At 42.8% G+C, this 16,864-nt stretch overlaps 1 protein-coding gene across 1 annotated transcript in view; it reads right to left on the bottom strand.

Moving 5' to 3' along the window:
* The window catches only part of NCOA1 (nuclear receptor coactivator 1), a 329,252-nt gene that overhangs the window by 242,696 nt on the left and 69,692 nt on the right, over positions 1-16,864 (bottom strand). The window contains exon 2 of the mRNA XM_075201166.1: positions 14,465-14,631. The gene's annotated coding sequence lies outside the window, so the exon portion shown is untranslated. The remainder of the gene's footprint in view (positions 1-14,464; positions 14,632-16,864) is intronic.

The raw sequence follows: 16,864 nt of genomic DNA, 5'->3' as shown, positions 1-16,864 counted from the left end.
AATTAGCATTCTGTGTAAGGTTCAATCATACTGAAACTGTATCATACTAGGAGCTCTGAGTTTCGAAGAGACCAGATTTCATTCTAAAACTGAACGCTTCTCCATCTGCTGATAACTGTCTGAAAATAAGTCTGCAAACAGTGATAAGTTTGTCTTTTCCAGTCACTAAGGCTGGGTACACACTACAGAACATTTCTCCATGTCACGGAATTGCAGAGATGGCCGCTATCCGGTATTGGCGCAACTAAACAGGGAGGCGCGGAGTCTAACATACCCCCAGTATTCACCAGGGACCCCCGCAAGGGGGTTTGGGCTTAGCTGCAGAGGGTACGCAGGTCGCGGTTCTCCAAGACAGTCACCGTTGTAGCGGCAGTAGTAGACAGGCGTAGTCAGGCAATCCAGGTCAGAGGCAACCGAGCGGTGTAATACACAGGGAGGATCCAGAGAGAAGTCAGGTCAAGCCAAATAGTCAAACCAGCCGGGAAGCTGAGTCAGAACCTAATAACACACTGGATCAGAAGTTCAGGAAATGCTGGAGCAGGAGTGAACCAATACTCTGGCACTAGACATGTGTCAAGGTGCATCCTGATTGGGTTAGGGAGATTTTGGCGGTCAGACATGCTGGCTGCCGACAGGTGAGCAGAGATAGCGTCCCGCTGCTAGGCAACAGGACGTGGTTGCTGAGAAGGTGCTGCACCAAGTGTCAGTGCGGAGACGGCGCCTGACACTCCAGTTGAGATCTTTGCAATCTATACTTGCCAACGAAATAGGGGTGATCTCCCTCACTCCCTGAAGAGTCTGGCATTCTCCCTGATGCTGAGCCAGTACAAGACGTGGTTGGCTTCGCCATCTGTGGCAGGATGACACAGTTCAGAAATTGTGTCCTATGTCCATGTATTGATGCCTATGGAGGTGGCCATTTTCATGGAGACCAAGATTTAATCAAAGACTGACAGGTAAGACAACATGACTTCAGTAATGGAGACAGAAGTGTAAAAGACACTTCAGTCTCTAGAGATTCATTAGCTGCTTTTCTATAACAAATAGTTGCCTACTCTCCCGGAATGTCCGGGAGACTCTCGCATTTCTGGGAGACCTCCCGGTCTCCCGGGAGATCAGGGCAACCTCCCGGTTCTCGCCCCCCAATAGATACATGACAGGAGTGGGGCTTAATAACGCAGATATTGTGCCATCTTACCCTGCTGTAATTGGTCAAAATTGTGACAATCGTTTAGGGGCAGGGTCAAAATGAGGCGATTCATAAAGTCCTGGCCCCGCCCCCACACGCCCTCCCCCCTGGGATGTTCCTGTAGCCTGCGAGGAAAAGTTGCCAAGTATGCTGTAATGATTTTACCAACGACTGAAAGTCCTGATCAGCATGCAGATCCATGTGTACACATTAAACACGTTTTGCACGATTTACCGTCAGATCTGTCATAACCATCTGCTGAAAAAAATGGTGACTCTGCGCACTCCATAGAGATCTAGTCCGGTTTAAAAATCAAACAAAATGATACCATGGGCTTTGGAACGATAAACATTCATCGTTGGAGCGTACACACTAATACGATATCGGGGCAAGCGGACGTTTATCATGTGATTGGCCCGATTATCGGCTGGAAAACCTGTAGAGTGTACCCAGCCTAAGTTGGAGGTGGTGAATAAAGTCCATGGTTCCCTTAGTCAAGACGTAGCTAATTTGGTTTCCTGAATTGTGTTTTATATATATTCAGGATTCCTTTATTATGATTATTTAAAATTGTAATCTATTTCAATTGCAGCCCTACCATCCAAAATATTGTATACCTTATTTATTTTGAAAGCTGGAAGTGTGTTTGTTTAGTTAGAGGTTAGACATATGATGGATGGGTAGATAAGATTTAATCTTCACCTCTGCACAATAGGTGAGTCAGACCGTGTGCATGATCCACAAAAATAGGAATTTTTGTTTGCAGAACAAGATATGGAAATGTGTTGGTAGATTTAGAGATATTTAATGGTGTTTATGAATTCGTGGGGGCACTGCGGATCTTGCTGTGTTGGGCAAATGACTTGAAACCTACATCAGCTGAGAGATTTGGGGGCAACAGTACTTCTACAATAAATATGAAGAAAGTTTCTATTTTTTTGTCTAGGTGCAAATAATGCACAATAAGGACACGTCAGCCGATGTATTAAAAATAAAATGAATGACACGATTTGTCATTAGGAATAAAGACGGTCAGATGTCAGAAGTTATATGAAAAATGCGAATCTAGAAAAGACATGGTAAAATACTGGATTGGGACTTTTAAGCAATGCACCTTATTGTTACAGGAAGGAAGACGGGCGATTTAGGTTACCCAGTGATGTTGCATTTGCATCAAAAAGCACAAGTGCAAAAACTAGTTTGAACAGACAGAGATACATCGATGAATTCAAACTGTGCACTTAATATAGGTCATGAAGGTTATCTAGATGAGACTGCAGGACCTTAGTCCAGTGGTGGGATTCAGCCAGTTCTCACCGGTTCGCCAGAACCGATACCTAATTATAGGCGCAGTTCGGCAAACCGGTGCCTACTGGCTGGGTGTTGGTGGGGGGAGCAGGCTCCTTTAAAAAAAAACAAAAAAAACACCTCACCTCTCCGCGGCGTCAGCACTCCTCCTCCCTGCTCCGTCCTCACTGAATGTCGGGCGTGACGTCATCACGCTTAACGTTCAGTGAGGAGCGGTGCAGAGAGGAGTCGGCAAGCAAGAAGAGAAGAAAAGAGAAGATAGAAAAGGTAAGTGAAGGAACGGAAGCAAGGGGGAGCAAAGGCAGCATGGCAGAGAGTGAAGGGGGAGCAAAGGTAGTATGGCAGAGTGTGAAGGGGGAGCAAAGGCAGCATGGCAGAGAGTGAAGGGGGAGCAAAGGTAGTATGGCAGAGTGTGAAGGGGGAGCAAAGGCAGCATGGCAGAGAGTGAAGGGGGAGCAAAGGCAGCATGGCAGAGTGTGAAGGGGGAGCACAGGCAGCATGGCAGAGTGTGAAGGGGGGAGCAAAGGTAGTATGGCAGAGTGAGAAGGGGGAGCAAAGGCAGCATGGCAGAGTGTGAAGGGGGAGCAAAGGTAGAATGGCAGAGAGTGAAGGGGGAGCAAAGGTAGTATGGCAGAGTGTGATGGGGGAGCAAAGGCAGCATGGCAGAGTGTGAAGGGGGAGCAAAGGCAGCATGGCAGAGTGTGACGGGGGAGCAAAGGTAGTATGGCAGAGTGTGATGAAGAGGGGCATTGCTGTGATATAATATAAACTGGGGGCATTACTGCGGCTTAATTTGAAATAGGGCCACTACTGTGTGGCATAACATGACTCATTACTCTTATTATCTCGGTATTAGCAGCATAAAATAAGAAATATTTTATGCACACACGCACACCTGGGTTTGACTATATAGCTGCCTCTTGATATTGATATCTTTTGCATATTTAAAACGGTCATTGGGGCAGAGATCCGGTTGTAAATTTATTTGAATCCCACCACTGCATTAGTCCCTTCTCCGTAAAATCTCCATCATGAATCTCCAGGAGAAATCAAGAAGGGGGGTAACAAGGACACTTATGTGTAGTATGTAAAAATCTATCTACAGCAAAGTAAAACTTGTAACTTAAAGGTATAATGAAGTCCGTATCTCGTTCACCGAACCATCGCAATGATAAGGGATGATATTTTGCTGCCATTTATTAAAAAAACATTCCTGAAAGGTGCATCCAATAGGAAGCTGTGCTGGGGATGACTCTCCGTCCCTAACAACTGCGGATTCTGACCCAGAGTCTTTACTGCGCAGTGTCACTTGCTGTAGTTACCGGAGGGGAGAACAGGAAGCCTGCGGGGAGGAAGCCGCAGATCCCCCTCCTATGATGCTCTCCCCATAGGGTAGAGCGAGTAACGCCATCTTCAGATGGCGCGAGCCATCGGGTCAAGCTCCGAAAAGCTAGGCGTTTTTTAGCTTGTTAAATTGACCCAAACCGCAATCCGATTGAAAATAATGGGGACTGAGGTTCAATGCGAAATTAATGCAGGAGATATCTGTGATATCCTACACTAGGCTTTTGTTAGATAGATATGTTACTTGGAAATGTCTAAACCATGCAGAAAAAGTCGTTTCTGCATGGTTTATGGCTTAATAAATAGGCCCCAGGTGCGCAGTTTATATCTTTTCAAACTACTTCACTATTAACGCTCTGTGTTTGTGTTGCTAATCCTACCTACAGACTTATCCTTTGCTGGCTCAGGATTCAACAGCGCTTTTGTTTATTTTACACGAGTGTTGGTTTATACTGTGTAGCACATCGCATTATTTATACTTAGCATCAGTGCCAGAAGTACCACTGCTATCAAGTGTGCGGCTGCTGCGGGGCCCACGTGTGAGGAGGGCCCAACGTTGTTTTTTGTCCACCCGCCCAAGGCCCCCTCTTCAGAGCATGCTCAGGGGGGGAACATGCTCAGTGGCACTCACAGTGAAGATCTATTTGAGGGGCAGAGCCCCGGGAGGGTGAGCCAGCATCCTCGGATAGTCCATGTTTAGCATTATCAGTTTTTTGGATGGTTGGTACTCTTATGGAGAATTGATATCCAGACAGAGCCTGATTATCCAATAGGCTGATCAGGCTGCAGGGTTTTAGTGGTGGGCACTAAATTTTGGTTGGGTGCAAAATTAGGAGAGGGAGAGGTATAAACCGAATATAGTTTTAAAATATTAGAGGATATTTGTTCTCCAAAGTAAAAAGAAAATAAAGGAAAAATGTAGTAAGGTTTTAATCTTGACGTATTCCCATGGTAAAGGCTGAAGACAACCTTAGTCCTTGGTTTGCGCTTGAGTATAAGCAAGTCGGAGAGACAAGGATGGCGAGGAGCGCGGACTGACACCCCCGCCATATATACCCCTCAGTAGCGCTCATTCATGCCTTTACTCTGCTATACAAATCTGAGTTTCCAAAATACGGGAACTTAATGGTGGGTGAGTGAAGGAGCTGGATTTTAAATTAAGGAGGAGTTTGACTTTATGTCCTGCGTATTAGCCTGGAGTGGAAGCTGAAGGGGGCGGTACAAGTGTATTACCCTGGGGCGCCCTGAACTGTTAATCAGGCGCTGTATCTGGCTCATCTCCGTTACCTGCCGCACAGGAACGGCAGTGTCAGACTGAGGGGTTTAATTTACTAGGGAACGAACTTGATTGGCCACATGGGGAACCCAGGCGCAAGCAGTGAGTAATTACAATCCACAGCGGGATCAGTGCAACTACACAGCAGAGTCAATCGCTGATCTCTATGATCACAACCTAACAACAGAGGGACGGAAGTTCAAACCTCGGGAGTGACCAATACCAAAAGAGGGCCTGAAATGTATGGGAATGAGCAATATGAAAACAAAGGTGGGGTTCAATACACAGGACCATGGACTCTATGTAGCTTTATATAAATAGTCTTCTGAATGTATAAATAAATCATTTTGTTGTGCAAATTTTTTGGTGGCTATTATTATTATTACTATTATGATTATTATTATTAATCTTTATTTATAGGGCACCACGTGAGGTCTGCAGCGCCGTACAAAGGGCAACAACAAGACAGTACATGGTACAACAGCACTTGTAAAGCGACTATTTGTTACTTGTTAATTATACAGGCTCCACTTAAAACGGAGGAGGCGCTCTAGCACGAACTCCGCCACCTGTCATTCGAGAGATTTGGTTATCCATTGGCGGAATACGGTTGAGCGGCTCCCGGAGAGACACACTACGTCACTGCTAGCCAGCTGTTTAAGGACATCTCAAGTGGGGGTCTGTCTAAAGCGTGCTTCCCGTAAAACATTTCAATATGTGATGCTGTCAAATTTAAAATTCTAGTTTTTTAACACTATTTTTTTATAAAAAAAAAAATGTTTGAAATAATCAAAGTTGAAAATTCCACAGTCATGTTTCCAGTTATTGATACGTTTAACAGAGTTGTGTACATATATGGAACACACTGAGCTCGGGCATCAAACTGTACAACAATAAAAAACAAAATCAACCTTTTTTTTGCTGCAAATCTCAGAACAAGTATTTTATATTTTATACCTTGTTGTCGGTAACTCTGATCATGATAAAAATGAACCCTCCTTGACTGTACACTTTGTTTTCTAGCGTTTATAAAGAAAATAATGTGATTTATTTGTAATTTAGAGTTAATATGACCTGTATCTTGGCTGTATTCCCCCTTTGTGAGCTGTGATTAGCAGTAGGTAGACAGCCGCGTCTGCTGTGGGATCAGTTATCATGTTTAGGGAGACACAGTGGAAGTTTGGGAGGATGAGTCCTCATTATACGCTTCTCTGAAAACCACACAGGTAGCAATTACCAGGAAACTTATCTGTATTACATCAGATTCCCAATAGATCTCCTCATTATTCCAAGTAATGGGATTATAGGTGACACTATGGCTAAAACACTACATCTACTTTTCAGATACTGGGTACTATGCCAACCTTTGTATTTATCCCTGAATGTCAGAGAAGGGGAGCGTGTGCCATCCAATCAGGAACTGGCAATAATTTAACGATGATTATGGAGCCAACAGCGCCCTCCGTTATTTTATAAAATGTAAGGATTTAGGAGTCTATTTAATAAAATGCGTCAATAAAGCTGATCTTTTACCGTTGCCTATCGCAGCGTTAGAAAATCACCTATCGCCGCAATCAATCATTAAAGTCTTGCCAAGGCAACTTAGCGATGCTCCGCTGTCTCTGCCATACCGGCCTGGAGCGTTAAGGGTTAACTTACCACGTTGCCGCCCCAGTAGCAGGGCATTTCATTATAAAAACCTTTGGGTAGAATCCTGCTTTTTGACGTTTTGGGAAGGCGGATTGACGCTGAAGCGAGAATGACAAAGTATATCTTGGTGGTGTTTATAACATACTTACCAACTTTTACTAGTTGGTTTCAGGGAAGAGGGTGTGCGGGGGCGGGGCTTGGCGGATTGCATCATTTTGGCTCCGCCCCTAAACAATTGTCACAATTTGGGGCTAAGATTATGCAATATTTGCGTCATTAAGCCCCGCCCACACAACTTATCTATTGCGGGGGTGAGAACCGGGAGTTTGCCCTGTTCTCCCTGGGGAGGTCGCCCAGAAATGCGGGAGTCTCCCGGACATTCCGGGAGAGTAGGCAACTATGCGTTAAAGAAAAGCAGCTAATGAATCTCTAGAGACTGAAGTGTCTTTTACATTTATCAAATCAGTTTTTGATTAAATCTTGGTCTCCATGAAAATGGCCACCTCCATAGGCATCAACAGATGGACATAGGATACAATTTCTGAACTGTGTCATCATGCCACAGATGGCGAAGCCAACCACGTCTTGTACTGGCTCAGCATCAGGGAGAATGCCAGACTCTTCAGGGAGTGAGGGAGACCACCCCTATTTCAGGGAGTCTCCCTGACATTCAGGGAGAGTTGGCAAGTATGGTTTAGAAGAGAAAAAAAACCTTTACTTATATGTCACTATCTTGCTCCAGCTTGGCATGCCCTTACTGTACATTGACTATATGCATGCACCCAGTCCCCTCCCCGTTTTACCCATGAAATCGTAGGCTGTAGTGAGGGTTAGTTGCGCTCAAAGATGAATTGGATGTTGCTGTGTTCTCTGGCGTATGGTTCGTTTCTGGGCATGCGCAAAATGATTTTACACAAAATACGGCACATATCGGCACTTACGAGCCTCAATGAAACAGGCCCAGTAAATGGAAGGGCAAAACAGCGGGACCACGGGCAAATTAAGCTTTGTGAGGTGATGCACGAAGTCTTGCACAAATGACCTGTCTTCACGAAAACGACATATCAATATGGCAGCTTCTGTGGGGGAAGGACCTGTTCTTAGTCCTTGGAGGTGATGGAAATAGGGGGGATTTGCGTCTTCCTGGGGCAGTTTATTTTGGAAAACACATTTCTACTAATGTAACAGAAATCCTCAAACACACACAAGTGCCACATGTAATATTTATGACACAAATGAGGCTAAATTGACTATTTTAGGAGAAAAACCTAAAAAAGTTGCAATGATGAAGGGTGTATTGATAAAGCGGACAATTAGGCGCATTTGCCTAAAATGAAAAGCTCTGCGCTCCCACATATTTTACAGTGTGTGAATGAAATTGATTGGGTATTTCAGCCCTGTCCTTGTGTCATGTCAGGGATCCAGGACTGTCCGTGGAGCCTGCCTGACCCCATGGATGTGCACACAATGATTTCCTATTTGGCACCAAGGATCTGAAGAGCACTTAGCATGCACTAGCCGGATGGAAAGCATTGCATTAGCATGCCGCGTGGATCTCCGGAGACGGATGGATACTCGGATAAAAGAAATAATGCTTCTTCCAAATACTAATCCAATTTCCGCAATCAATATCAGCGTTGTCCTCAGTTTCAACCTTTTCTTACTCTCGCTGACTAAAATGGTTTTATGGACCTGTGTCCTGACAGGCAGAAAAATTCATTCACCCACCATTTTTCTGTTACGGACACGATGCAGAAGCTGTTTAACATGAAAAAGTCTGGTCTGTTGAAAGTGCACCATTTATTCGCACAGTGGAGGCAGCCATTTTGTGGGTTGAACCAATATCATACTTAGCAACTTTTCTTTTTCTCACCTCTGGGAGATCTCGAAGGGAAGGTGAAGTACAAGTGCGGAGGGGTCGTTATGCCCCGCTAAGCAGTTGCATCATTTTGACCCCGTCACCCTCGGCGAAGTGACGCAATTTGTCGCAATGGAGACCCCATCTCACCCACTTCACCAGGAACAACCCGCTCTCCAGGATAGTCTTCGAAATTCGGGAATCTCCTGGCAAGTCATTGGATTTCAGGCATCTTGGGGCAAGTACGACCAATACATAGCCTATCAATTTACTAGGAACTAGAGATACAGTGAGTCTGAGGACCGAGGCACAAAAGCAGTTCTTTACGATGTACACATTTCGGGGTAGATTTGCCAAAAACTTCTAAAAAGTGGATTGCAGCTGTGATCTTCTAGTGCAATCCAGAAACTTTAGTAAATCTGCCCCTTAAAATGTATCTGACAGTGTATCCAACTGCTTTTCGGACAGAACCAATTTACAGGATCTGGTGACACCACTGAGACATGAGGTATTAACGAGCCTCATGCCTCAGTGAAGCCACTGGTACCCATAGGTAGGAATTTCTGGCACGGCAATTTCAATAAAGCCTTCTATCCTTTCAGGACAAAGGAGGGGGTAACATCAAAATTAGGAACAGCACTAGGTAAGGGGCAAGAATTAGATTAACATATATAAAATAGAGTTGAGTGACATTTCCAAAACTGTTCCCCTTACCCCTTTTATCCTGTCTAAAATTCCCAGTTCTACAAAAACATCCCATAAAGAATTCCCATAAAACAACCTTCATTCACATTACAAATGAGATGGTGAAAGTGGGGAGTCTAGGATCCACCTTCCCCACCAGCCAATCACAAACGTTTTCCCACGCTGGCCGCTTGTGACTGGCTGGTGGTGAAGGGAAGTCCTAGGGAATCCCGGCTTTGATCATTCTGCTTCAGCCATTCATAGTGGGCTGGAGGGTGTTATTTTGTCTTATCCATATGGACTGTGATGGATCGAGAAAGAAGAAAATAGTTTCTTCATGAGTCATTTAAACAATTAAAGTGTATTTGAGCATTGTGTGTCTTTATTAACTTTTTTATTCTTTTTGTATAATGTGCAAAGATATTTGTGACCTCCATCCATTTTACTTGTGGCAGTGTAGTATGTGTGTGTGATGGCACAGGGGGCTTGTGGCAATGTAGTGTGTGTGTGTGATGGCACAGTGGGATTGTGGCAATGTGTTGTGTTTGTGTGTGTGTGTGTGTGTGTGTGTGTGTGTGTGTGTGTGTGTGGTAGGTGGTGGCTAACTAATGGGTGCTATTTTGATTGAGGGGTGATGGTGGGGCAATTCAATTTTATAGTGGGGACTATTAATTTAAGATGGGGTGGTTTGGACGCTATTAATTGAATGTGGGGCTGAGTTTAGGGAGCATGAGGTCTATTTATTAAATGTGAATATTAATTATTTAATGGCAGTGACGGTTGCGGGAAATAGGTATATTTATTATATGTAAATACTATTAATTTATTGCTGGGACTGTTTAGAGGGAGGGAATTAGGTTTTATTATTTATTAAATGTAAATACCATTATTTTAATGTTGGGACTGGAGGAAGTCCTAAGTATTAATTGTGGGTCCTATTGATTTAACACCGGGGCTGGTAGGAATTTTCGTAAATGTACCTATTTTTTTTTCCAAATAGGGCCCCCAATATTCCAGGACCCAGACAAGCCGCAACTAAAGAAACCAGCAGCCACAGGTGGTGAAAGTGACAAAAACAGGTAGGAGAGAGCAGGACAGTCTGCCAAATATTCTGATTCTAGCGGGTCAATCCAGATTTTTGGTGACTGGGCTTACCACACCTTCTCTAGTGTATTGGTTACGCCTCTCTAGTGGCTGGCCACACCACCCTCTGGTGGGCCTCTAGCATTGTATTCCCCCTGTGGGCCCTTCATGCCCCAGTCCGACACTGCAGTCATGTATGCATGCTATAACATGTGTCTGCAATCTCAGTAGCAACTGTAAAAATGTCTGTTTTGTACAGTAGACATTAAGTACACCCTAAGAAATATTTTTCAAGAAAAAAACCAATTAAAAAACAAACAAACAAAAAAATAATCATAAATGACTATAATATTCACATGTAAATTAATTGAATATATATGTTTTTTTTTTCTTTGAGTCTTTTGAGATTTTATATTCCCCATAGGTATTGTATGTATCCTGCAGTGTCTGGTCTAGTACAGCAGAGTAAACCTACACCCGTAGTCATCACCACACGTATCTTCGATCCGTTCCTTGTTGACTTCGGGAGCACGCAGAGACCATTTACAAACAAACGCACGCTGCGCTCGGTGTGCGGGCCTTAATGACTCAGTGATAGGAGATGCTGTGCAGAGACGGGGACATAGTTTACTAAACAAACAATAGACGCTGAGTCGCATTTTCACCTTTGTAACCAGATCTACAGGTTTTTCTAAGGGAGTGTATATAAAACTAGATCTGGAAAGTCCAAAGTTATGCATTGAATGTATCAGATAAGCAGAACACACATTACTCTGCTTTCAGTTTTAACAAAACAATAAATAGCAACTTACAGCTATGGCACAGATTTGCCACGGTATGCTTCTTTCAGCTATTCAACTTAATATAATGTCTCCCAGAATGTGCTAGAGGCATGACCGGCCAATAAGGAATGTGGAAGCACTGTGGCTCAGTGGTTAGCACTTCTGCCTCACAGCACTGGGGTCATGACTTCAATTCCCGACCATGGCCTTATCTGTGTAGAGTTTGTATGTTCTCTCCGTGTTTTCGTGGGTTTCCTTCGGGTGCTCCAGTTTCCTCCCACATTCCAAAAAATACTAGTAGGTTAATTAGCTGCTATCAAAATTGACCCTAGTCTGTGTGTCTGTCTGTGTGTGTGTTTGTGTGGGAATTTAGATTGTAAGCTCCAATGGGGCAGGGACTGATGTGAGTGAGTTCTTTGTACAGCGCTGCAGAATTAGTGGCGCTATATAAATAGCTGATGATGATAATGAATAAGGAACGTGTCTAGAGACACAGCACACTGTTGTACACAAACGTAGAATCTGATACCAGAAACCTACAGGTCCCTCTGACCTGCCCTTTTGTATGTGTGTTTGTTTTTCTCGTTGGACAAAACAGGGACTGTTACAGTGCAAGGAGGGCGAGACCATCCCAATTTCCTATTTTCACCAGAACATAGGGACTAAAAAGGTGGGAGTCCCTCAACTTGCAGTTCCGTTCTCACAACTGCCGCTTGGAAGCCCACAAAGAGATGATCCCTCCACCTCCGCGGTTGGATTATAGGGAGAGTAAAGCACTAGGTACAATATTTAACTGAATATTTAAGTGCACATGGCAACTCATTGGACGGGTGCCGTAACCATCCAATCACTGCATTAAATAGTTGTCAGGCAACCTTTAAATAGCACAAAGCTCTCATGAGATAAAGATGACTAGTCCACTGCTGGAAGAGTTCTTAACTCAAGAGGGATATTGAGGTAATGGTCGGAGTCCCGGGGAGCAAGGCCAAGTGCAGGAATTTGGATAAAGAAATGCCAACAGTTTTTCAGGTCTAGAGGGGGATTCTGGGTACCTGTAATCCCCCTCTAGACCTGAGTGGGAGAACCAATCAAAAGCTGCAATTTCTTGAATGAAGCTTGTGATTAGTCCTTCAACATTAAAAACCCTACTGCAGTTTTTGGGTAGGTCTGTTAAAGGAATGGAAGAAACAGATCTTCACAGAGCTAGGGGCTGTGACACCTTAATAACATTTTTACTAGGTGGTAGTACAGCACCAAGTCTTCAGGACTTGGTTGTGTGACTGACACCCCCAGAGTCCTGAAGACTTTGCTACTTAATCTGAGACTTGGGTACCAGCTATTTCCACAAGGATCTTGTATGGCACTGGGCACTATTAGAGAGTGGCTAAGAAGATAATTGGGAGTATGGAAGGATTGTCCACACAAATGTGTCTGGTTAATGAGCTGATAATTAATTGATTCTCAGTTAAGTAATTCTCAAGTTCAGCCACAAAGTGATTATATATTTTACACAGTTTAGCAGAAGCTGGGCAGTATTTATCACAAAACAGTGGCATCTCGGAGTGGCAACATGAATTTATATTAAATTACAAAAAAAAATAATTTTACCACGTAAGTATTTTCTTTTGGTCAAGAGTATTCTTTACAAATCAAAGGGATGGCTATGGGCACCAAGTTTGCCCTGAGCCTGGCCAACCTGTACATGGGCATGTTTGACGACTAAAGTAGCTGGGGTGAATCTGGTGCTATATGATCGAATCCATTTATGATTTGGGATGGATATGCGCATTCTATCCCTCAACTTGTCACTCACTGGAATAGTAATTCTTATGATTTGACTTTTATAAGCACTTATCACCAGTAACACATATCATCCTTTTGGATAGCACCCTTCAAGCTGTTTTCTAAGGAGGTAGAGGGAGATATTAACAATTACATCCACTATAACAGCAACTATCAGCGCATCCGGATAAACAATGTACCTCAGGGCCAACAACTTAGGCTTAAATCTTATATTTACATATATCCACCTAACATGCTACATTACTGAGCCTATCACATATTTCTTACAGAATTCCTCAGTCCGCCAAAGTCTTTCCCTCTCCTGGATAACTGCGTCCTGCCATGCAAATTCACATCCGCAAATCACAAATGAAAAACTAAAACCATTGCCCTTTTTACTGGGTCGTAAATGATCCATATATCTCCTGTTGCGTTGCCCAGATAGGCCTACACACTGTGCTCATATAAGACATATTGGACCTGATTCATTAAGGAAAGGCAAGCAAAAAAATGAGTAACTTTGCACCTTGGCAAAACTATGTCGCATTGGAGGGGGAGGTAAATTTAAAATGTGGGGACAGATTTATAGTTGGGGTAGGGCAGGTCCTAGATCAACTTTAAATTTCAGTGTAAAATAAAGCTATCAAGTATTTGTGTGCTACATGATAAAACAGCCAGAATTGAAATTACGTGCAAAATAATAAACTAGTTTGCACCCCTTGCTCTATAACATGGTTTTCTCCAGGAGAAAACTTACTCCTTTCTTTGACTTACTTTCCTTAATGAATCAGGCCCATTTTGCTTTAAAGAACAGAAGCACCTTCACTGTAATGTAAAAAATAATTTTTATTTTTTTTCTTTGGCTCTTTTGTTATTGATTTAGGGCCTGATTCATTAAGGAACTTAAATTAAGAAACTTCTTATTTAAGTCTCCTGGACAAAACCATGTTACAATGCAAGGGGTGCAAATTAGTATTCTGTTTTGCACATAAGATAAATACTGACTGTTTTGTCATGTAGCGCACACATATCAACTGTAAATTTCAGTGTACAAATAAGCTATCAAGTATTTGTGTGCTACATGAAAAAACAGACAATATTTATATTTATTTATGTGCAAAACAGAAAACTAATTTGCACCCCTTGCATTGTAACATGGTTTTGTCCAGGAGACTTAAATAAGAAATTTCTTAATTTAAGTTCCTTAATGAATCAGGCCCGTACTGTGTAACTGGTTGAATTTTTACTTCAAATAAGCTTTAAAAGTTGAATAATGTTGACAGCGGTGTAACCAATCTGTTTAAATTGAATATGATCCCGTTACTTTATTTTAAACCCCAGCAAAACGTTACATGATTTAGTTGTTTATTCTTTTACTGCGGACGCTGTTGATGGTTTGCTCAATAATTACACATTTATCCTATTATACTATTACTTTTTTACTGTACAGATGAAGCAGAAACACGTGACTATAACTTTCCCAGAAGCGCACAGATCTCCGGACGTACCTTTAGCTTTGTGGATCCGCAGCTGGTTTCATGGGAACAAAGCTGGTCGGGAAAATGAATTTGCAGGGAAGAGGTGAGGCCGTTCAGCATCAGGAAGACAGCTCATTGATCTCCTATTGACAGACTCTAATAGAAATCTTGTGGCGGGAGCTGCGCGTCAATTAGATCTATGGGAGGAAATGAAGAGAAAGGATGAGCAGCACTTATCTAGTCATGCACAATTATATTAAACAATTAAATGGGCTAAGACGACGTCACCTGGGCTCACAGATAAATGCACAGCGTAGAGATGAAAATAATATATATATTTTTTAATGTAGCAGACACATTTCTATACTAAATATACAATAATCTGCAATACAGCCATACGTTGTTCATCGTTGTGTGACATAAGGGGAACATAAAGTCACATAGCTTCAGGGACTCGGTCGTATATTACTGCATAACTTTAAGGAATTTCTCCCCATCAGTTACCACAGGGTCTGAATGCTGAATCTGACAACAATTGGGTCAAGGAAAGGTTGGAAAGGAGGGGCTGCCATCTTGGGTGGAGGAGTCATGTGACCCGGGGGACTCTCTGACTGAAATTCCCCCTTCCAAATTCCCTGTGGTTGGATAATTATCAAGAAAACGATACCTGGAGTCGTGTCATACTGTGTAATGACCAGTCTGAACTTTCATGTTACTCATAATGTCATGGATGTTACTGCATAAAGACACGTGCGTGAATTCCTCCGGAGATATTAATTCCGATTATTATTGCAAACCCATCTATAGTTCATAGAGACATTAAGGAATGGGAAGCACAGATTGACCTGAGATCAATCGACAAACTATAACTTGCATTAATACATTGGGACGAACAGCATTATTGCAGATTAAAGTTAATTTTGTCAATCCTAGAACTGCTTTCTGTACAAACCTATTACATAAAGATTTAGGTAGTCAATATAATAGAATATACTGTAAGCAAATACTGACTGTCTTTAAAAGAGGTTTTCCTGTTGATAATATTGGGAAGGAAGGTAATGCATAGTTGCCCACTCTCCCGGAGTCTGGGAGAGCATGCAATTCCCGGATCCCGGCCAGCTTTGTTAAATTAAACGGAGGGGGCGGGGATTGGTGACGTCGTGCATGCGTCATCGTGGCCCCACCCCCTGATTTTATTGGCTCAAAATACTGATGACAGTTTGGGGGCGAGGCTAATGATGCGATTCTTCGCGCCCCGTCCCCACACACCCACCTGCCTCCCGGGAAACAACTTGCCAATGTTGGCAAGTATGAAGTAATGTTGCCCAGTAGATGTCCTACACTGCACAGCATACATGACAACATTCAAGACCTCCCCTCCTGGAGATCGTGTCACTGTGGCTCCGCCCTCTGCAATTCGTGGTATCGCGCAGTAAGGGAAGTTTGCAGAATGTGGGAGGGTGGATTGTTCTCCCGGACATTATGGGCCTGATGTATTCAGCACCATAAATGCCAATACGTGCCGTATTACCAGAACCGGACCATACACCAGAGAACACAGCAACGTGTGCAAAGGACCTTTACTACAGCCTACGATTTCAGGGGCTAATCGGGGAGGGGAACTCACATAGTCAGAGTACAGTAAGGGCGTGCCAAGCTCAGCGCACGCAGCAGTGTCTGATTCAAGTTTTGGGCATCTCTCAGGTACATGTTGTTCTGTCGTATCTCTTGTACCAATTACAGGTTGGGTGTAAGTGCTGATTACTAATGATGTCAGCTGTGTATGATGCTACAACATGTGTTTGTAATCTGGATCAACTGTAAAAATGTGTTTTATGTACAGTAGATATTAAAAACATCCTAATAAATGCATAGTATGGAAGGGGAACCCTTTTTTTTAATTAATGTTTTGTCATTAATGATTATATTATTAACAGATGACAATCATTAAATTTTATTTTTTCTGTTTGTTCTTTAGGGACTTGATATTCCACATATGTATTGGACGTATCCTACGGTGCATTGTGTTTGTAACAGCACAGTATTCATCGACAGACGTATTTTTAATAGACGTATCTTCTGATCTGCTCCTTGTTGAATACAGACCTGCGTACGCCCAACGTTCTTGTGTTTAAAATAAAACGTGCATTATATCCGTTTTCCATTCCTTGATGAATGAGGGCCTTCATGTGTATATATTTTATGTATATAACTTGTATTAAGTAAGGGACAGTGGGTGAGCACATACTCGTCATATATTTGTTTAGCAGAAGTGAAGTTCTCTTATGCACTGCAGATGTTTGGCAATTCAGTGGTTAAATAGCGCTTTAGAGGTATATATTGCTTGTGTCAGGTGCTCTGCAATATATGTTAACGTAGACTCTTCACTTTCACTTAGTGGAGGCATATATTCATCTTATCAATTCCCTA

The sequence above is a fragment of the Mixophyes fleayi genome, chromosome 3 (genome assembly GCF_038048845.1).
Source record: "Mixophyes fleayi isolate aMixFle1 chromosome 3, aMixFle1.hap1, whole genome shotgun sequence".
NCBI classification, from domain to species: domain Eukaryota; kingdom Metazoa; phylum Chordata; class Amphibia; order Anura; family Limnodynastidae; genus Mixophyes; species Mixophyes fleayi.
Note: the sequence above shows the minus strand (reverse complement) of the source record. Positions and strands in the feature narration are given on the sequence as shown.